General features: G+C 42.0%; 1 long non-coding RNA gene across 1 annotated transcript; it reads left to right on the top strand.

The window, feature by feature from the left end:
* The first annotated feature begins 17463 nt into the window (after nucleotides 1–17463).
* Nucleotides 17464–22645, top strand: LOC118244184 (uncharacterized). The gene is made up of 3 exons (XR_004777488.1): nucleotides 17464–17726; nucleotides 17848–19933; nucleotides 22307–22645. It is a non-coding gene; the product is annotated as an uncharacterized LOC118244184 (long non-coding RNA).
* The last annotated feature ends 82 nt before the right edge of the window (nucleotides 22646–22727 follow it).

The following is a 22727-nucleotide window of genomic DNA, read 5'->3' as shown; positions in this document are numbered from 1 at the left end:
GTTTGTTTCAGTAAATTGACACATCTGTGGGTAGTTTCAGTAAATTTGACTATAACGTTGTAGAAGCTTCTGTGAAAAAATAAAACTGTTGGTAACTTTTCACTTTGGAGAAAGAGTAAGAGAGATTTTCTCCTGGAAAAGACTTCTCAGATACACATTTTTGACTAGCTTTAATAAAAGGTCAAAGAAATGAAAACATTCCGGTTTCTTGGTTCTTGCCAGCTCCTGCTGCTGCTATTTGTTTTTAGTTTTTTTTCCTTTACTTTTATTATTACTGAGCATTTATTAGTACTGTAGTGGTGCCCAGAGCCCCCGCAACCATCCTGCCTGCACTTTGCAGCATGATTTACAAAGAGACGAGCTGACAGCAGTTCTCCCACAGAGACCTGACACTCTCAGCACACAGCCAGCCCACGTGGAGCCAGGAAGAGCGATACAACAAAAACACATTCAAGCTCTGGTGTGCCTTGTGAGCAAGACATGCGTCTCGGTATGTCCAAGAGAGGACTCTGAACAACTGCAGCCAAAGGTAGTTTGGGAGATTCATATCTACCTGCCAGGGATACAGGTATATCCATGCTGCGTATAATCATAGAGTGGTTGGGGCTGGAAGGGACCTTAAAGACCATCCAGCTCCAACCCCCCTGCCATGTTGAGGGACACCTCCCACTAGGTCAGGCTGATAAAGCCCCATCCAGCCTGGCCTTAAACAATTCCAGGGATAGGGCATCCACAGCTTCTCTTAGTTGGGTGTAATGCCAGAGACCAGTCCCCAAGCACTGTTGGGAAGAGCTGCTAACTGCAAAGCTCCCAAGGATGGGTACATCAACAAAAGATCATGTTCCTCTTGGTGGGGAACCACAAGGGGGAGGGCACGCCAGTGCTTATAAAGTGCTGACTTCACCCCAGGCAGGAAAATTTGGGAGTTACCTGTGCCACCGGGCCCCAAGGGGAAGCTGGTAATTTTTAGCACTTTCTCAGAGGAGGAGATGAAGGGCTGAGGAAAATGAGGCTGGTAGGGCACCGGGGTGAGACAGGGATGTGGGGATGCAGCAGCAGGGCAGTGCTCACCCAGCCAGCACTGTAAATAAAAATAATTCCCTTGAAGCTAATGGATTCAGTTTGACTTTCCTGAGGTGAGGACAGAGAGGGGATGAAAGAAGATGAGGACAGTGATGCAAGAGAGAGCTCTGGAGCATAGTTCATCCCTACATCTGCTGGACAGTATCTGACTCAGGCAGGGGCACGCGGCTGGGGATGCAAACAGCCAGAAAATAACTCTCTGCCTGCCTCGGCTGAAGGGAAGGAAGTGAATTATTAACTGCAGCTTTATGTCAACAATGGCATAACGTTAATCCTGTGCCGAGCTAAACTGATAATAACTAATAAGAACTGTTTATGGCTTATTCAGTGGAAATTAAGGGAACAATGAGTAAAATATAATCAGATACACAATAAACGTTAATTAACAAGTTAGACACTGAGACAATCACTGGCAAACAAGACTGTAAATGTTTAAATAATGTAGCAGTTGCAGAGCAGATGTATATTAAATTAAATGGACAGTCTCACTGACAGAGAAGATATGTTTAACAGGTAGTAAAATCAGCACACAGAAATGTATTGTGCTGTGCGCAGTACATTGGATAGCACAGGCACAATGAGAGCACTATTTCAGCGCACTATATCAGGCGTTCTGTTTATAAGGTGGCCATTATTTCTGCCTCTTTATGAGAAAAATGTAAAATAAAACATCCATAGGCAATCCATTACAGAAACCATGCCTGCAAAATTTACCCAGGCAAGTCTGAAAGAGCATGGAAAGTTATCAGTCATTCTGAGGCAATAATCTGGAGATACCTGCCTTGGGAATGTAGTAAATACAGTATTTGCAACAACCCCTAATGCTATGTTGAGGATGAAATACAGGTAAGCTCAGCAATTTATAGGAAAGAAGGGTGAAATGGCATGTCAAACATATAATTTGCTTGCAGTATTCATATTAGCAACCTCATACAGAGAAAAATACAGTTTGTTGGAATACAATTTGTTATGGTATGCTTTGTTTCATTATTGGGAATTGTGCTGTAACTCTGTTCATGCCAATAAAGAAAAAAAGACTCTGCCTGAAGTATTGCTGTCATATGGCATTTGTATTGCTGATAAACAGGAAAACATTTGCTCCACATCTTGTTGTAAGGCCATCATGAAGCAATAAGTGGTTTCTGAACCAGAACTCAGTTGCTGTAGCCTGTATTTTAAGGGTAAAATCTGAAAAATGACATATAAGATAGTAGTCCTTACAGGATAGGAGTAAATTTGTGGGCGACACCAAGCTGGGAGGAAGTGTTGATCTGCCAGAGTGTAGGAAGGCCCTGCAGAGGGACCTGGACAGGATGGCTCGATGGGCAGAGGCCAATGGGATGAGGTTCAACATGGCCAAGTGCCAGGCCCTGCACTTTGGCCACAATGACCCCAAGCAGCGTTACAGGCTTGGGGCAGAGTGGCTGGAAAGCTGTGCAGAGGAAAAGGACCTGGGAATGTTGGTCAATGCTCACCTGAACATGAGCTGGCAGTGTGCCCAGGTGGTCTAGAAGGCCAACGGCATCCTGGTTTGTATCAGGAGTAGCACGGCCAGCAGGACCAGGGAGGTGATCGTCCCCCTGTACTCTGCTTTGGTGAGGCCGCACCTCGAGTGCTGTGTTCAGCTTTGGGCCCCTCGCTACAAGAAGGACATGGAGGCCCTGGAGCATGTCCAGAGCAGGGCTACGAAGCTGGTGAGGGGTCTGGCACACAAGTCCTGTGAGGAGCGGCTGAGGGAGCTGGGGTTGTTTGGTCTGGAGAAGAGGAGGCTCAGGGGAGACCTTATTGCTCCCTACAACTACCTGAAAGGAAGTTGTGGGGAGCTGGGAGTCAGCCTCTTCTCGCAGGTAACTAGTGATAGGACTAGAGGGAATGGCCTCAAGTTGTGCCAGGGGAGGTTGAGGTTGGAAATGAGGAGACATTTCTTCTCAGAAAGAGCAGTCAGGCATTGGAATGGGTTGCCCAAGGGTCATCATTCCTGGGGGTGTTTAAGGAAAGGTTGGATGTAGACATGGTTTACTGGGTAATATTGGTGATTGTGGGACAGTTGGACCAGATGATCTTGGAGGTCTTTTCCTACCTTAATGATTCTATGATTCATGCACTCTCCCAGCTGGGGAGAGCTGCACCCTCTCACCATCCAGTGAGGTGTTTGATGTGGACTCTGCAAACCTGTGTTCTTTCTACTTTCTCCCATATCCAAATATGTAATTCCTAGATTATGTTCGCAAGGGTCTTTGGTCAGAGTCTTTAAAAACTCCAGAGAGAAAGGAGAAAGAGTTCTCTTCTTTCCATACAACATGGCATACCCATCTTCCAAAGTAAACCCCTTCTCTCTAAAATTTACTTAAAAAGAAAAGAAAAATCTCTTCTGAAGACAGAATGAGTGAAAGTTCCTCCTTTGAAAAATGCATTCTGTATTCTGTGCGTTTGGAAGGGATTTTTATTGTGCCTTTTTCTGTTTGATTGTTTTTTGTTAGTGGAGAGGAATTCAAGGGAATGAAATTAAGCCTGTGAACTAGTACCAGTAATCACATTAAACATGGGAGAATTGAACTAGCAATTTCCCCCAGCTGTAGGCAGTTTGTGAACCAGGCAGTAAATCTACTGCCATCCACCACAGAAAAAGCTGCTGCCTGGTTTCCCTCCCATTCGCCTTTGGACTTTCTTTGTATTTGGCTATGTGTTTCAAACCCTTGCCCGCATTCAGGATGTGATCCAAGAGCAGTCCAGAGTTTCCTTCTTTGCAGTCCCTGACCAGGGCAAGGCCTTTGAGCATTAAGCATGCTTCAGGGGACAGGCACAAAGAAGCCGTCAGGTGCTGTGGAGCCTCCAGTGCTGCAGAACTCAGAAAATAGGTCAGCTGTCCTTCAGCTGCCTTGCAACAACAACAACAAAAAGGAGGAGGGGGGAATAAACTTGTTTTCCTTTCCATCCTGTCAGTGTTGTTCCAAACCCAGGGGGCTCGGGGGCGAGGGAAATATCCCTCTCCCACAAACTGCCCAGCCACTACTGTTCACATTGTTGGCTGTTTCATCTTTTTTCTGCCCTGAACTTGGGGCTCCTGGTGCTGCTCAGGCATTTGGGTGCCTGGGGAAGGCCAGGGCAAGCTGACCTCGAGCACCCTGGTGCTGGGTGCTGCGGCACACTGCTCCTACTGCTCCAAGCTCTGCAGAAAGACCTCCTTTCTCTGCCGTGGCTTTAATTTCCTCACTAATCCTGCAAACGGTTTGTTTTTTTTTTTTCTTTTTTTCTTTTTTTCCCCCCCTTCATACAAAGAAAAACCTCTCCGTGAAAAAGAGGGCTTGTACTTGGCATGGAGCATAGTAACATGAGCATAATAAACAAGAGTGGCTGTCCCCATAAATAATAAAAGGAATGTTTCTCCTCACATGGCAGCTTTTTAGAGGAGAAAAGGCAGGGAATAGGTAGTCCTGCGCTAATGTGCACATTGCAAGCTCTAATCCCCATTTCTGTTGTTTTCTTTGGCAAGCCAGCAGCTGGTGAAGCAGGGGGTACCTCTCTGTTTTGCATTCCCTTCCAGCTTTTATTTGGTTTCTTATCTCTTGTACCTTGCGTCTGCTGGGAACGAGAAGGCTCCTTAAAAACGCCATTGTATTTCTTCCCTCTGTTTGATATTCTCATAAAGACAGAGCCACGCTCCACTGACGATGAACTTGGACTCATAATATCAGCTTGGAGGTGAAAATAGACCCTACTCAGCCTAACATCTCCCTGATTTACGTTCCTGCAGCAAAGGCGATGAGCTTGTGATACAAGTGAATAACTGTATCATTGGAAAATGTTTCTGATGTTGTTTCAGCTGCTTATGTAAAAATGCTAAGCTTTCTCACCATTAGGGATGTGATTTACTGACGCGTCAAAATTTCCCTCTTCTGGCCACTCAGTTCAAACTTTGAATATATTGTAGTTGGCTTCGATCTGCAGAGCCATGTGTTAGCTACTGCAGTAGCTGAAAATGCATGCAAATTATCCCTTTATTCTGGCAAAGATTACAACATTAAAACAACAACAACAGAGAAAGGCCTGTGTGGAGAGTATCATAAATAATTTAGCTTAAGTGAATGCTGAAATTAGTCAAGGCACCGCATTGCTTGGCTCTGAGCAGTCTATTTGCAGCCAGATATGTAGAGTGCCCTCTGGCCAAAGCCTAGCCTTTCAAAAATGGAAAGCAGGAAAAACAATATGATCTTCTTTTAAAGCAGCACGTTGGAATGACCCGCAGGGTTAAATATACCTAGACAGCCCTCCGTGCCATAGCTCCAGTGATCTAGGGAGAAAACAGACCGCTTATAAAGAGCCACCAGTTAGGAAAGGAGATAATGAAGTGTGCGTGTGTATTATTGGCAAGTGCTCTGAATGGCAAGGCGAGCAAGCTGCATACAGTATTATCTTGCGTAATTATTGGGTCACCGTACTGTACGCGAAGCCGCTGCTATACTTAGCGGCACTACCGTGCCCTGCACCTGGCTGAGGGCCGGATCCGGCCTTGCCCCGAGTCGGGCTGTATTTACACCGAGCTACAAAGCGCGGGGCCATGCCTGAGCACCCCGTCAGCAACAGGCCCCGTAGGTCACAGCCTGAACGAGCAGGGCCCTTGGGTGCTCCCAAGGCCTGAGAGGGCCCCGGCAGGCCACAGCCACCCTCTGTGGAGGGGGGAAAGCAGGAGGAGGGAAAGCAGGCTGTGAAGAGAAGACGAGCGGGGAGGGAAGGGAAAATTAAAATAAAATGAATGCTTCCTTCCAAGGAAGAACAAACCTTGGGAAGTGGGCATGGTGAAAGAATAAATGAACTGAAAGCCTCTGTAAAGAAAGTGCTTGGAAAAGTCACTGAACAATACAAATGCGTCAAAGGAGATGTCCCAAGATGCTCGTGCAATATTTTCTTTTAACTGGCAGGTGACAAGTGGCTCAGATTTTATACTCTTATAACCCTTAACCAATGCTACTGCTTTTTTCTAAATGGCTGTCTCTATGTTATGGCAGGCCCCTGCCAGTTTTCACTCTGAAAACTTTGAGGTATGAGTGTGAATATAGAGACAAGTGCAAGTGTAGGTTTGATTTATTCACCCACATTTTCTGACACATTACTAATGCTTTTTAAGTACCAGGGAAACACTCTGAGTTAGATCATAAGGTCAACTTAAAAAGGTTCCTGATAATGTGGCCTTCTTTCAGTTCCAGTTTCATGGGAACCAAATGTAATGACAAACCCTAAACGTGAAGGATTTCCTGTGGATACACCCATCCTCCCCACAGGCAACCACTGGGTGCGTTGCTGGTCGCTGCTATAGCACAGGGCGATGGCTGTAACAGGATTTCTGCTGCCTGTCATGCTGCCCTGCCAGTGGTGTCCAGCATCCCAACACATGGATATAGGGAGGGAAGGGTACTGCCCTCCCTAGACGAAAATGGGCTGGTGAATGTTCTTCACATCTAATGCTTCCTTAATGACACTTTAATAGAGGGAAGAAAAGGCAGAAAGACTCTGTGTTTATCTGTTACCCAAGAAACATTAAATTCTGGGTCAGGTTCTTCTAACCATGTATGTGTTAAGCCCTATAAAAACAGTGTTTCCAAAGATGTAATCCTGCTTGTGAAGAAGATCTTTCAAAAGGACCTAGACCAAGTGACTATTAAAAAAAAAAAAAAAAAAAAAAGAAGAAGCCAAGATCTGACATAAAACCTCGTGATGCTCAGCTTCCATATGCCCTGAAGAGCAGCACTGGAGAGGGCAGCTTCACCTGCTTGCCTCCCTTCCTGTGCAAGACCCTGCTGTCCCCATTTTTTCATTTGTTTGTTTGTCTGTGTTCCATGGGAGCCCAAAAGTATATAATTCATATTGCTCAAAACTTCACCTTTTGAATGGAGTGAGACAGCCCACTTCAGGTAACTGGCCGGTGAGTTGAATTCCTTTGACATTTCTAGCTGCTTCAGAGCAGGCTAGTTAGGAAACAAGTAGCCTGTTTTTGAGGTTGTGAGAGGCACAGATTTGTAAAACTGTAAGCTTTCACTTTTAATGAGCCAAAATCTGCCCTATATACAGATTAAGATTAAGATTAAGATTAAGAGTAAAAAAAAATTTACCTTACTGGACTGGGGCAGTTTGCCATACTGAGTTGTGTTCACCCTATGTGCCTAGCCATAGCACTAAACGAGATGCCGTAAAGGCTAGATTTCATTATTAGAAACTTGATCAACAAGAACGTGAACTTGGTGTGTCTCACTGACAATCTTCAAGTCTTGCTTTGTGGAGGGATAGGAAAATATGGGAGCCCCCAGTGAACATTAAGAGGAGGTCTAGACAAATGTTTCAACAAAAAGAAATTACTTTTGGAGGTTTTTGACCTTCAGAAAGCTTGAACACAATTTTTTTTTTCCTCTTGAGAGAGGGAAAAAAAATATGTTTTCAACTTAAGCGTGCACTGTGAGCATGCAAGGTGAAAGGAGGTCCCTTGGAGGGAAAGAGTTATACATTCAGTAACCTTTGTATATTTATTTGTTCAGCATGCTAGCTCTTGTGCTATTTGCTGGGAAGGAATGCCTGCAAAAAAAGCCATGAGGTGGCTCAAATAAAAAAGCCCAGAATGTTTTGAAAGCCTCCCTCCTGACTTCTGATTGAGGGGAACTGTAGAGTTTTTGGCACATTGTAAATCTGTGTTTACTAGAAAGAAAGAAAGAAGGAAAAAGAAAAAAAAAAAAAACACACACCGATTTGGGGGTTATGTCTATGAAAGTCTATGCTAGCCCTAGTTTATAGCATGTCAAGTGCTAATATTTCACAATAGACCCAGGACAAAAGAAGTCTTTAACTGCATTTTGGGTCAAAACATGTACAGTATTAAAATCTAAAAATACTATGCAATTCGATATTAAGAGAATGTGAAGATCCAAACTTACTCCAAATTGTTCCAACTCTTCTCCTAGAAACCTAAATGTAAACTTTGTATTTAAATGTAAACCCACCGCTGGATCTGGTCTATTCTCTTAATTTATTTTATTTGCCATGCAGCTGAAAAGGTTATGCACACAAAGTACACATGCTTTCTTAGTCTTTTTAAGCCATTGATGGTATAGTTCATGCAAAACACTTAGTTTCATTGTGCCTCTAGAATTGGAAAACAAACTCATTCCTCAATCCCTTTTATCACACTGCTGCATCTTTTTTTCTCTCCCAAATACTCATTCCATCCTCTGGTCTCATACACTTAGTTTGTGATATGGATACATGTCAGAGTTTAGAAGTAATTTGGACACAAAACTGATCTAACAAGATAAAAACATTCTTCAGGTAGTCCTTGCCAGCATCAACAGCATAAGGTGGCATTTCATCACATTACTTGTTTTAATCCTATCTGCCAGTTCTTTGTTTGCTTCCTAAGAAGTGGGGCATAAGAACTTTTGGAACAGAAAGTTACCTGGTTCCCTCAGATACCAGCAGTCCAGGAACCTAAACTGGGCTTCTAGAGATGAAATCCAGCACACGGGTATGTGAGTGTGTGTCATTTTCTGCATGGTGCCTCCTGAATTTTCCTGAACTTCTGAATTTTCTTGGACATTTTTCACACCTCACTTTGCATATGCATCCCTCATCACCTCCACCATGAAAGAGGTAGGGTTGTCTTCTTCTGTGGGTGATTTTTGGCTGCCCGGTGGTGAACTGGATACATCAAAAGGCTCAGCATTTGCTTTCATGGCCCTCACAGAAATTTTTAAACCCTCATGTTTAATCACACCCAGAAGCTTATTAGGACTCAGCGAGAAGCAGAGGCGCTATGTCTGAGATGTCTCCTGACCTCCCTGAGGCATCTTGATGTATTCTGCTCAAGTTGGTGCATCCATGGCAATGTTTACACCAAAGTCCCTAGGACAGGCTTAAAACAACCTGCATGATTTCTGTGCATGTTGCTGGCTATTGATTTAGCTGTGGGTTAGAACTGGAGTATCAAGTTGCGCACTGGAAGAGCTGAGTTCAGGGTATCCACTGGGGAGCGGGCTGCTACTCTTGTGGCACTCCCTGTAGCTAAGCACCCCTGGAGCACATGGCAGCAAACCACCTGCGAGGCAGGAGAAGGCAGAGTAGTGCTACCTCACCTCTTTCCTGCAGTTCCCAGGCTGTGAAAATGACTGCTCCTTGGGATCAGACAGAAAAAAAAAATTCAGAATTATGTACACAGGAAAAAAAAATCTAAAACATTGCTAAAAAGAAATTTAATGAGCCATCCACAAAACACACCTTGCTTTCTAGCACCTAAGAGCCCTAGGCATTTCTAGTTCTCCATACACCCCTGAAGTTCTGCTGCCACATGCTCAGGACAGTGGATCCTTGATGCCACTGAGCATCTCCAACTCTATCTCCACCCAACCCCACCACAAATTTACCAGCAAGGTGTCTCTGGTCATCCAAGGGGCTTGTTTCCACAGGGGTACATTGAATTCAGCACACCAGTGCCATGGTAAATATTTCTCATTAATCTTCTTGTGTGTGGCCAGGAAAGTGTCTAGTACAGTGCCAAAACTGATCTCTACCAGGAATGAAAGAACATGAGAAGTTTTCTTCATCAACACAAGAGCCCTAAACATGTACCTCCTGTATGTTAATGCACCTCTGCCCTGCCTACACTGCATGTAAATCCTTTGGACTCCCATTTCCTGTCTTAATATGACCAGACAGGCAGGGAAAGAAGGTGACCATAAAGCCTATGTTATCTAAGGAAATGTGGGTAGGGAATGCCCAGCTATTTCATTAAATTAATTTCCCAGAGTGTTATGGAGAGGAACCAAGCACTGCCAGTGGCCATGTCCCAGCAAGGTGAATGGATTTTCTCTCTTTGCTTTTATTTAGACAAATAAATGGTTTTGGAGTAGATGCAGCTATTTAGAGGTGGGAACTTGAGCTGTGCTGTATTCTGTGGAGGAGCATCCAGAAAGCTCATTCTGCACACAGCAGCAAGAGCAGAGCAGGGATAAGGGGCAGAGGACTGGAGAGCGGAGACCTCTCACTGAGCATAAAGGGAGTAACAAAAATTGCCAGATTTAGAAGTGAGGAAACTTCGCTGATAACCAGAACTTTATAAAGTTGCTTAAACAGAAAACCTGTGAGCTGCTTTATTCTGCTATAGTGTAGAACAGAGGCTTATTTTGTACTTGCTGCCCTTTTTTACATTTATTTTGTGTCAATGAGGCAAAGGAAATGCTCAAGTGAAGAGCTAGGCATGCTACAATGCTTTGTTTATTCCTGCATTTTATCACTGGAAACTTGATCATCTTCGCTGGCATTTTGGAGACTCCACAGTTGCTCTGCTCTCAGCACTGTCTGATAACAGATTTGTGAAAATCCCTCTGTGCAAAAGAGAAGGGGGTGGACAGAAACAAGCTTTTCACAGTGACTCAGAATTATCTCACTGGTAAGTTTAGAGAGAAACTGCTTTTAAAAAGTTCCTGCTGCCTTCGGAACAAATTGGGAGGGGGAGGAAACAGTATTCATTTACATTGTAAAGTATTCCTTTTTAAACAGAGAGAAAGAAAGAGGTATTTAAAGGGAGGGGAGAAATCATGTGTTTTTCATAGCAACACTTCATTTTCTACCAGCAGTTCTAGAATTTCCATTATACAGAAAAACAAATATCAAGGCTGCCAACCACAGAGATGAAAGAAGAAACCAATGGAGAGAAACATTTTTTTACAAATAGTACAGCAATGACAAAATACCAAGGCTCATCAACAGCATTGTCAAAGGTTAAAATTATAGTTAATGATATAGTAGTGGCTCTCTGGCATTTTAAGGCAGCATGGCACACGGATTTCTCACCATATTTGCAGTTTCCTTGTTCCCTCGAGAGCAACAAACTTAAACTGATCCCGCTGCTAGGTGATAACAACCAGTGCAAAGCAATTATTGTCTCAGGCTATAGCATAAACTGGATCAGGCGCTCCTCCATATACTTTGTTATCAGCCTGCTGGGAGCAAATATAGCACTGTAGTATCAAGAGTCATTAGTTCAAGTCAGGACTTGGGTGACTGAGCAGGTGGAAGTTTTACATGTCAGATGGAGGAAGCTTAAAGCAATATTGAGTAGCAGTTACATAAACTCTGCTAGGGTGTTCCTGCTCCTCCTGAGACGGGCAAGCTGCAGAGGTTAGGAAGCTTGAAGTGGTCAGAAAAGTCAGGTAAGCCACAGCCATAAAGCTTTCCTTTAACTGGGGTTGGACTCAGGTTTTGTCAGCAGACTGTTGATCAACAGGTTACTTTGTAGGTACTGAAACACTCACATTTTGTTTGAAGTGGAATTTAGGCGCCTAACTGTAGCCTACAAAAGACCCAGCCTACTTCCTTGCCTGCCTCCCCATCCCAAGTCACGGCAGTTCACACCACAGCAGCAGGTTTCTCTCTCCCACACCATCAGTACATACTGAAACATGAGTGAAATACAGCATTTACTCAGGCTGCTTTTGTTGAGAATACCATCTTGGAGCTCCTACCTCTCTGTACCTGGCACACGGACAGGTGGTGTTGAGTTTTTCGCTAATCACATTTGAGTGAAATGCATCCACAGCCTGGGCACCTCACCTCAGGACTGTGCCCCAATCTCTGACACTGGGCTACAGGCACAAGCTCTGTCTTCCTCCTCCCACTTGTGGTCCCCCAACGTTTTTTGTTTGAACTATACCATAACTTAGCCTAACAGATGGGACGAGGAAGGTCCTGCAAAGGAATTGCCTGTAGGGGGTTGGTGAGCAGATACACTTGGCTCTGGTGAGGCTGCACCTCGAGTACTGTGTTCAGTTTTGTGCCCCTCGCTACAAGAAGGACATCAAGGTGCTCAAGCGAGTCCAGAGAAGGGCAACGAAGCTGGTGAGGGGCCTGGACAACAAGTCTTATGAGGAGTGGCTGAGGGAGCTGGGGTTGTTCAGCCTGGAGAAGAGGAGGCTCAGGGGCGACCTTATCACGCTCTACAGGTACCTTAAAGGAGGCTGCAGCGTGGTAGGGGTTGGTCTATTCTCCCACGTGCCTGGTGACAGGACGAGGGGGAATGGGCTAAAGTTGCGCCAGGGGAGGCTTAGGTTGGATATTAGGAAGAACTTCTTTACTGAAAGGGTTGTTAGGCATTGGAATAGGCTGCCCAGGGAAGTGGTTGAGTCACCATCCCTGGAGGTCTTTAAGAGACATTTAGATGTAGTCCTTAGTGATATGGTTTAGTGGAGGACTTGTTAGTGTTAGGTCAGAGGTTGGACTCGGTGATCTTGGAGGTCTCTTCCAACCTAGATGATTCTGTGATTCTGTGATTCTGTAACTTGGCTTGGGCCCTCTTCTGCTGAGGGGGACTCCACGTCCTAGTTGCCTCCTTTCTGGAGGGTGCTGTAGGACTACCACACAAATGTAGTGGGTGAGACTATTGACTGAGGTCCCCTGGTTTAAATAAGAACCAACAATCATTTGAAGAATGACCTACCTGAGATTGAAAGGCTGATGATGGAAATATACATTAAAATAAGCAGCATATTGAAAGAACTAGCACTTGAAATGGAATCCAAAATTGAAGACTTGAATAAATAGCTGACACTAGGTCAGATAGTGAGGGAAGGGCATATATAGCAAATACCGTGTCTATGACTGAGATATTGAGATACAACATGAGCAGTTGGATCCACTGCTCATATCTCAGCCCTATGCAAAGCTTTCATATATTGAAGGAAACATAACTGCATGCATTGAGGAAAACGAAAGATAAGATAAAATGCAACATGTACTTCGAGAGTAGATTATGCCATACTAATAAGGTACATGCCTTTACCAGCCGATCTTGCTGAGGAGGAAAGCAGCAAATCCAAGCCATCTGGATGTCAACGAAACACATCAGGGAAAACAAGAGTTAATGTCGCAAAGACGAAAATTAGTAGGAGAAAACAGAAGGTGGTGAAGGGACCAGCTAAAGAAGAAACAAAAAATTTTAACCCCCAAATCAAGAGGGCATAGCTTTGCTGTCACAGAGAAGAGATATATAAGATAAAAATCAGTGCTGGCACAAGAGCAAAGTAGTATAAACCGCCCTAACTAAACTTACATTGAAAACTTAAGAAGTTTTGAAACATCAGAGGATTGTGGTCTGGAACAGCCATCCAGTGAGCATAATGAAAGCAGTGTTTCGAGACAGAACTCTGCAAACAAATTCGATCTTGATAAATTACAGACTACAGGGCTGACTGATAGCAGGGACCTGGGCTTGATGACCCAGGAGACCCTTTCTAATCTTTTGTATATAATTTGGAATACAGGAGCTGGAATGCTTAAGGGCCAGACTTCTTACTGATAATGCACAAGATGATCATTTCAGATTGCATTAAAGAATAAAATGACTTGTTCTTTCATCACTTGCTAGTCTGAGGGAAGAGGTAAAGGAGAGAGTTATTTTGTGAACAGTAAGAATTTGTAAAAACATATTTTTTATGTTTACATTGAACAACACTTTTTTGCATGTATCTAACATGGTAGTGGTTTAGATTGATACAGGAGTTGATCACAACAGTAAAATATTGTGATAAGCTAACAGAAATAGTTGCATCTTAATTATAGGTTTTTTTTGGTGGTGGTGGTAGTTTATTTTCTTTTGTTTATATATAAACATATGTTTTTATATATATACATATATACATATATATATTGTTTATATATAAACATATGTTTGTTTATATATAAACAAAACAAACTCTCTCTCTCTCTACATATATATATATATATATATACATACAGAATAGTGTATAATAGAAATAGACCTGGGGAGGGCCTTAAACAAGTAATGTAATCCATTCCCTTTGGGACTGACTGTACCCTACAGCATTCTTGCCCGACATTTGTGTGTTAACCTGTTTGTAGACATCTCCAGAGGTGGACTTGTGTGAACTTCCCCAGCACTGCAGTACTTCTGTTGCACCCGCTGCTAGAAAGCTTCCTTAAGGTCTAACCACAAACCTCACAGCAAATGAAGGTGTTTGGTTTTGGTGGTATTTTTTTTGTGTTTGTTTGTTTTTTAAGCAATTGTCCCATATTTGAAGTTTGTTATTTTATCTGCCTTCAGCCTTTTCTTCCCTTGATCAAAGAGTTCCAGTTCTTTCAGTCTTTTTCTCATAGGTTGCTTTTTTTTCACTTCTAATCCTTCCTTGTTGCTTTTCTCTGGTTTCAGTAAAACTGATCTAAATCCACCCTGACCTGTGAAGCCCAGTGCTGAGCAGGGCAAGATTACTCTCTGCATCTTGCTGACTTTGCACTTGTTTATAAAGCCTAATATGACATTGTTTACCCGGAAGTTCTTCCTGGTTTCTAAGAGAAGGTCATCTAGTGAAGGTGAGGACACATCAGCCAGGCACTTTCAAAAAAGAAGAACTGAAGCAAGATAGCGTGAATGATGACCAAGAGCTGGATCTCAGTAGAAATGCTTTTAATAAGCCATAAATAAGAAGAAAAAAAAAAACCATTGCATAATTAAAAGGCATATGTTTTCATTTTTAAAAGGAAACAGAAGCATAAATAACAAGGAAAGTTGCTTTTTAATAATTTTAAATATAAGAATTGTAGAACTTTACTAAGGGAAAATACACTGGCAGAAATGAAACATCAGTGAAGGTTTTAACTTCTTTTGTTTTAAGTACGTTGGAAGCTAAAGGAATTCTAATAGTTAGACTTTTATCTAATACAAGACAGAACCGTTGATCGTATCGTGGAAGAGAAAAAATGTTCATGTAATGGAACTTTTCTGTATTTTGAAATAATTCAGTTGATGCATTTGATCTCTTTCCCAGCTTTTGTTACTGGCAGGGTGGGGGTTTCTGGGGTGGGGGGTTTCTGTGTTTCCAGGTTGCTTGGTGTCATATGCATGCCAAGTGGCAGTGACTCCACGCTCTTGGTGCGCATCCCTTCAGCCTGGGGTTCCTTACCACATGCCAAGGGACCTGCTTTGCACTAATGGGAAGGACTGATCCTTCGCCCAGGTAGTTGTGCTGCTCTTTGGTTTATGGAGAGCTTTTCCTACATGCAGATTTGGTCGTTACAAATCTGTTGCTGTGCTGTCCTACATGCCTGCCTTTTAATTAAGACACTCGTAATGTCTCCAGAGTTAGGTGGATGGCACACTATTTGTGTGGGGTTTTTTTCTTACCAAAGGAGGAAATAAGTATTTCACAGATGACCATCTAGTATTTCACAGGTGAAATCTACAGAATTAAAATGTTAAAATCACAGTGCTCAAAATATGTCTTTATTAACACTGTTTCAGGCATTACTCCAGATGGGAACCTCGTGCTCACTTCTTACTCTCTGTCTTTCCCCTCTCAGTAATAAAACAGCAGCACCTCCGCTCCCCATAGGTGTACTGTGCAGGGGTGGCAGCATCAGCAGCGGTTGCTTCAGAGCAACCTGCACCATGCAATGTGACTGAAACACACACCACGATGCTTTCAGTGCCTGTTGCTGACACGCTCCCCAGCAGGGCATCTTTAGGGCATGTATGGCTCAGGTACAGTGCCGTGAGAGACCTCTGCCAGTACAACAGACGTGGTAAGCAAGGGGCCTGTTTGGGGACAGGCTGCAGAGCCAGCTGGGGGGGCCGTGCCTGCTGCTTCTGCAGGATGGGTTCCTCCTGCTCCTTCAACGTGGCTTCCAGCAGTCCAGGAATTGTTACAAAGCAATGCAAATAAAAGTCAGCATTTGTCCAAAGATGCCCGTGAAAGAGTTCTTCATTTTGATGAACCAATTGCAATATGAAACACCTTACAAGAAACATAGGTGTACTATCTGCTAGCCAACTCCCTTATTGCAGGGCATTGTTTTAATGTTGTACGCTATTATTTTATTGCATCATCTGTGACAGCGCATCCTTTCATTTAAGCACAAAATTACACACTGTACTGCAACATTTCTCCCCTCCCTTTTACAACATTTCCATTTGATTCCATTCTAAAATGATACCGGATGCTGGTTTTTCATCATCACATTGCTTCAGAGTGACTGCATAGACATAATTTTCCTGTACGAGTCACCATACCTCTAAAAGAAACAGAAAGCGGCTGCAGCTATACTGCCTGGTTACACGGCCGTGCAGTCGACAGTATTCATTTTTTGACCACGCATTACTGAAATTGCAAACTGCAAACCTACACTTGTGACACAGGTATGAGAAATTATGGCTGTACGTTCAGGTAAACAGGATCGTGGCACCAAATTAACGGTTTATACACTCCTAAGCTAAAAGTTGGATAGATCAAATTAACAAGTATCACAGGTGAGCAGCAGAAAGAAAAGCTATTCTTTGGGGTATCTCATCTTGACTTAGACACTAAAAATCACCTCTATCCTCCTCTTGTGCAACATGCCACGCTACTTGGTCTTTATGCAGGTACCTTATGAGTCACAGTAATGTAAAATTGTGTCCTAATTGTTTTTCACATTTGTTTTTCTTTCATTATTATCTTCCTTTGGTTTGTTGTGTTGGATTTATTTTTTTTTTCATGGTTAGGGAATCTATAATAGAAATAACAACCAAAATCTAACTTCCATGTATGGGTCCTTTTTTGTACATTTTTTTTCCTCCCTCTTATATAAGCTGATGGGTGGAAACTACTTAAGACTTAAAAATGCAGATTTTAACCCAAGATTTCCTAAGAGCACTAATCATACTTAAAACACTCTTACTGCATAAATATTTATTGCCTTGGGAATGTACAGGTGTTTCTGTAATTTAACATATGCATTGCCTTACTAGAGCTTCATTATCTGGAGCAAAAATGTGTGCACAGTGCTGTAACTGCTACACATATGTTAGTGCTATGTAGGTAGAAGAAAGTGATTTCTTTAGCAGCTAAAAATAGAAGAGTCTAAAGAAACATGAATCCCTTTCTAGTTATTCCTTAGGAGCATATTCTCCACCTTATCTAATCCAAGCTACCGATTCTGTAGACTAGTCATTGATGTACTGAATGATTATAACGCAAACAATTTATGTATTAATGTATTTCCTTAAAATACAACATAAAATATTTTAGTGTCTTTAAAGAATAGTGTATGTTTTCTGAAAATGTATAACATTTCTGGATAGAAGTGTTACTCCTAAAAATAAAACTGGAATTCTCCGAATTAAAAACAAAGTCTGTCCATGCTGTAGGGCATCAAATATTTACAAGCAAGCTGAAAAGTGGCTTGTTATAAAGAAGCAAAACAAACAAACAAACAAACAAACAAAAAAGCAACTTGTTGTTAACAGGAGTTTACAACTTCTGGTTTTCTGAGGGTGATAGTCTCACTATCATAAAAGATCAGTGACAATTATTTTAATCAGTTGCAGCTCAATGCCTGTACGGATTTCAGATGACTGCCAGATACTGCATTTTCGCAGCTGGGAAATTGAACCGGATGAGAATTCTCTGGTTCATTGAACATAATTCTATGAAGCTGCAATAGCATTTTTTTTTATTGCATTTTGAAACTGGTTTTCACTCCCCATCACTGCTGGAAGACTATTTCAGTACTTCATTTCCGTGATTAGAAACTTCTTTTTAACTTTATTTTTTTTTACCAAATGCAGCCTGTTATCCAGCACCGGGATTGATTCTGACAAAGATTAACTGAAACAGGTAGGAGTTTTGCTTGGAGAAGGGCTGATGATTAAGCTCTAAAATATGTAGTATGATGGGAGAAAGCTCCCAAGCTGGAAACCTCGACCTGATGGGAGTTTTTATGGTCTCATTACTACAGCTATTTAGAAGCATGGCACAGAGTTAACTGTTGGTGAATCTGACCCATTCTTCTGGCCTTTCTGTACCCTTCTGCCCACCAGCAGCAGTAGACAGGCATAATTCAGAAGTGAGACATGACTGGTATGGGATCCATGGTGCTCATTTCCATGGTAAGAAGAGGAGGGGCATTTTTTGACCAGTCCTGCTAATTAGAGAATAATCCATAAGGATTACCAGAGGAAAAGCTCTCTTAGAGCCATTTTTCATCCCACCTGTGATCTCAGAAGTCTTACAGAGCTGAAAAAAGTACTGTTTAATGTTTATTTGTGTTGTGGGGCATTGGGACCTTGAACCGGTCTTCACTGAGCAGTAGGCTGTGCAAATAAGGCATGAAAAGAGGATCCTGAGCTTTCAGTCGTGGTGAAATCAGGACTTTGCCAATAGTGGAGTCACAAAACATGTTTTACTATACTCTGGTGCCTCCAGGCTGGGGTTCCCTGTGGATTCCCTCCTGTGCAACATGGGTGAGTGAAGCCTGGTCTTTATTCTTTCCTTTTGTAAAGACACTACTATCACTCTCTGCAACCCAGGAACTTACTTTCTGAAAAATTTGTGCATTGCAAATGTGGCTGCCTGGAACCATCCATTGGGTTCAGAAGCTGCGGCTGAGAAGGATGGATGAGCGCATGCATGTGGCTGGGCACTCAGCAGCCTCATTCCCTTCGGAGAACTGTCTGCAACAAGAACGCTTCTGAAGAGGAGATCTGACTTGAAAACAAATGAGTGTGTCTTGTCTTTTGAAAGGTTTTTCCTTTTGAAAATGCAGAAAATGCAGTATGCATCCATTGCCTGGCGATACGGGTGCAAAGTAGTGCGAGAGGAATAAATGGAGCTGTTACTGTGCAAGTTCAGCACATCTTCTGTGTAGGGACGTCAGCAAGAGGATGCCCATGGGTGCAGCTCCCCTGCTGCTGGGAGCAGCCGACGCGCTACTGCAGAGCAAGCTGCTGTGCCATCGCCTAAGTCAGGTCTGTCCCGAATGGGGCCAGATAGCACTGCGCTTCAAACCCCAAAGGAGCCCTAAGTGTGCTAGAATTCATACTTTGCCGCACTGTTGTTAGCAACAGAAAGTTTTTGCTGGAAAACAATAAAATCAACATAGGCACCGTCTAGGAGAGTTGTATGCCTTCTGTTTCTGCAGATGATGTAAGTTCTCTTTAACGGCTAGGCGTACAATACCAAACATTTAGAGAGGTGCTTAACGTTAAAAATAAATATGCATCAGTGCACAATCCATACAAGAGAATTAGTTAGCTGACATTTATTGTATATATGCGATTATATGATTTATTTGTTGCGTAAATCTTTTGAATGTGCATTCAGGTGCATGCCTGTAACGAAGCTCAGTGTTTAGAAAGCTTGGCCTCCTGTCTGTCTCTCTCCCTCTCTGGGGAATGCAGAGGTATCTCTGGAGCAGCCAGGCTGTTATGAAGCATTGGGATAATTGCTTTTGAAGCTCATGCTTGGAAAGCATTTCTTCCTTGATGTGGAGTTTAATTTGCTTTTAGGGATGCAAAGATGCAAAAAATGTTTTTCATTAAATTAAGAAAAATGAAGGTGTTTCTGTAGCAGGCTAATTAGATAGCTATCTAAAATAAATGTTTTTTTTAACGCCTGATTTCTTCTTTAAATATATAAATACCAGCCAGTGTTTTAAAGCTCCTGTAGCTGTGAATAGCTCTGCTGTCCCTCACTGCAAGCTACGTTTTTATTACTTCTCCCCAAGAAATTTATTTTGCTGACATGGGCCTTAATCCAGTAAAGTGTTAAAACACATGCTTAATTTTAAGCATGCGAGGAAAGCCAAGAGAACTGTTCCTATGCCTAAATTTAAGCACAACTTTGTCTTTGGCCTAGCTGGGGCTATAGTTTCTGGGTTAGGTTCTTGAGGATTGTGTGCTTAGAATGGGTGACCTCCTGATGGAAAAACAGACTGTCATGACTTTTTAAGGTATTTTGCTATTTATCAGAGGATCTTGCGAAGAAAAATGAACCAACAAGGAAATGCTGAAAATTTTTGGACTTCAATGCATTCTTTTAAATATGTAAGTTATGCAATTTTCCTAAGAAAATTCTCACAACTCTCCTCTTCAACCTCTATGTGATATTGTAGTAGCTGAACACAGCTGACGCACTAGCTGACTGTTTTCATGAATGACCAGCCACCTCAGGAATTCCTCCTGATACTTTCACAGGTAGAAAGCCTTATTTTCTGTATTGTTTTTTCTACCTGTATTGAGTGTTTTAGTTTGAAGAAGGAATGACCTTCCTTATTTCTAGTGAGCTAAGGAGTTAGAACTTCAGTATTTCTTAGTATCTTGCCCCGTGATACCAAAAGGTTTTTAACTGTGAATACATACAAGTGATCTTTTCCTACAAGAAAGGCAGAAGCTTGGGAGATGATGACTGAAACATAGCTCAACTTGGAACTTGAAAGTCACACAGGTCAAAGAGGAATCTGGTGACAGTGATGCGGTGAGCAGAGGGTGGCTGGTTACACAGTGAAATGTATTCCAGCAATTTTCACTCCTGCTGGCAATCTCGGGCAGACCTAGGACAGAGTGGACCTGCAATCTGAGCTGCCTTCTCCTTACAAGGGCTTGCAGATCTGGGATGAAACAAACCGGTACAGTGTGTATATAAGCTTACATGACTGATTCTGTTTCGTTACACTGGTGAGTTTTCCACCATAATGGTGAATCCAGTACCGCTCTACATCAACATTAACTGTTTCTAATGCATATCAGCATTAGAAAGCTCCAAGTTACTTTTTCTTTTAATACAGGATGGCTTAAAGGCTTTGTGCGTTTCATCTGTACCATGCAAGTTGTCAAGCACCACAGCTGAACAGAAGAAAGAATGCAGGGAATCTCCTCTAAGCTTTAATTTCACTTAATAACAGGCACAGGATTTGCTTGGAGAGTTTTATTATTGGGTGAGGAGTTAAGGTAATTACAGCAGTGGGGCAGGAGGCCAGAAGATGATGGAGAAATCTAATACCAGCAACCATTTAGGTTTAGAGAGTACTGCAGGTTATTTTTTAAAATATACTAACCACCCACCAATGACCCCCTCCTGGGGGAATTTATACACAATATAATTATTGCACCTTGTATGTTGACATTTACAATAAGATTAAGCATATTGCAGCTTGCACTCTGGTGCTCGCATTTACAAAGCATTTAAAGGAGAAGGATTTGGCTGAAGTCGATCAGACAGAAGAGGTTAAAATCAGTAGCTGGGAGATGAAAGAGCTGTAAGGCATTCTGCACATGTTTTTCCTACAAAAACATTCATGACTGATTTGAATCTGGAACAGGAAAGTTATTTGTTTGGACTTCAAAGTAGGTTTCCTGTCACAGACCAGCAAGTTATACCTGTCCAGAAAAACACTTAAGCCCGTTCTTTGCCTCAGGTTTCAACACAGTGTAAAATTTAAGCAAGTGGTTGAGGGGTATCCTGAATAAAGATGGACCATAGCAAGAGACTAGGTGTTTTGCTGAACCAAGACCCTAAAGAAAAGCAGAAATGTATTTTTATCATTACTTTCTACTGAACTTCCCACAAATCATAGGAAATGGTGGGCTTAGCATGAAAAATAACTGGCAGAAGAAATTCTTAAGTGCCTCAGAGCCTTAGATGATCTTGGCTTTCTATATTTTATGTGAGTTATCAAAAAATATTTTCATAAAAGATCACATGGTATCATCAAATAATACTAAATGTGTCCCACCAGTAGGTACTGTCTCAGCCATATGTCATGTGAACGTAGATGGCCTTTTATTCATTTTGTACTCTCTTATTTGGAGCACTGAAAGATCTGTAAATTGTTGACTGTATCAATGATGCACTTTTTCCAGCTTAGTCAAAAGATTGATTTAATACTGCACTCTTTCCCAGTTTTAAAACAACAGTTTTAAGAAACTTCAAAATTGCTTTGGCCAGGCTTAGTTATTTTCCTTTAAGTGTAAACATTCTTCTAAGACACTCATGATCAATATAAATGAATGCTTTTATTTCAAGCTACTGCTAAATAAATAAATAAATAGATAGATAGATAAATAGATAGAAAAAAAAAAGAAAAAAGAAAAAAGAAAAAAGAAAAAAGAAAAAAGAAAAAAGAAAAAAGAAAAAAGAAAAAAGAAAAAAGAAAAAAGAAAGAAAAGCCTTACCAAGTCTCCAAAACTGCTATTGTTTTATGTTTGTATGTCAGATTAATACACAGCCTACAATAATGCTTCACTGCACCACACCACTAAGCCCTAAAATTGAAATGCCAAGGTAGACTGCCTCTCTCAGTGGATTTACCTTATGCCTTATCCAAATCTTGTGAGGCTGCTAGAACTCATGAACCACTAAGGCACCTCTTAATCACATCCTTATCTCGAATGTCATGTTTGCTCTCTACTCCTAAACAGATGAGCTGCGAGGAAGTAAAAAAGCTGGTGCTATCTTGAAGAAAGGAAGGGAGCAACCTGGAAAACCAGGGGAGTCTCAACAGCGATAGTGCAGCTGTTCGTGTGCTGTGCATCAACAAGGAAAATGTCAGGGCACAACAGCCTTTTCCAACTGCTCATGTGTGCAACCCAAGCATCCAGAGTTCAAAATAATCTTTGAATAACTTCAGCTGAAACCCATTTCTTTACCAAAACATTTTCTCCTACTTGAGTGATTATACCTGTTTGTTATTTTAGGGTTGTTCATAAATTCTGAGCTCCTAGAACTGTTTCTGATTAAAGAATAAAGTGTTTTGGGTTTGGTTTTTGTTTTGTTTTGTTTCTAAACCAGACTTGGGATTACTCTGACATTTATAACAGAAGGAGAAGAAAGTAGACTATT

The sequence above is a fragment of the Cygnus atratus genome, chromosome 3, assembly GCF_013377495.2.
Source record: "Cygnus atratus isolate AKBS03 ecotype Queensland, Australia chromosome 3, CAtr_DNAZoo_HiC_assembly, whole genome shotgun sequence".
Classification (NCBI taxonomy): Eukaryota; Metazoa; Chordata; class Aves; order Anseriformes; family Anatidae; genus Cygnus; species Cygnus atratus.
The sequence above is the reverse complement of the archived record's forward strand: the minus strand, read 5'-3'. Positions and strand labels throughout refer to the sequence as shown.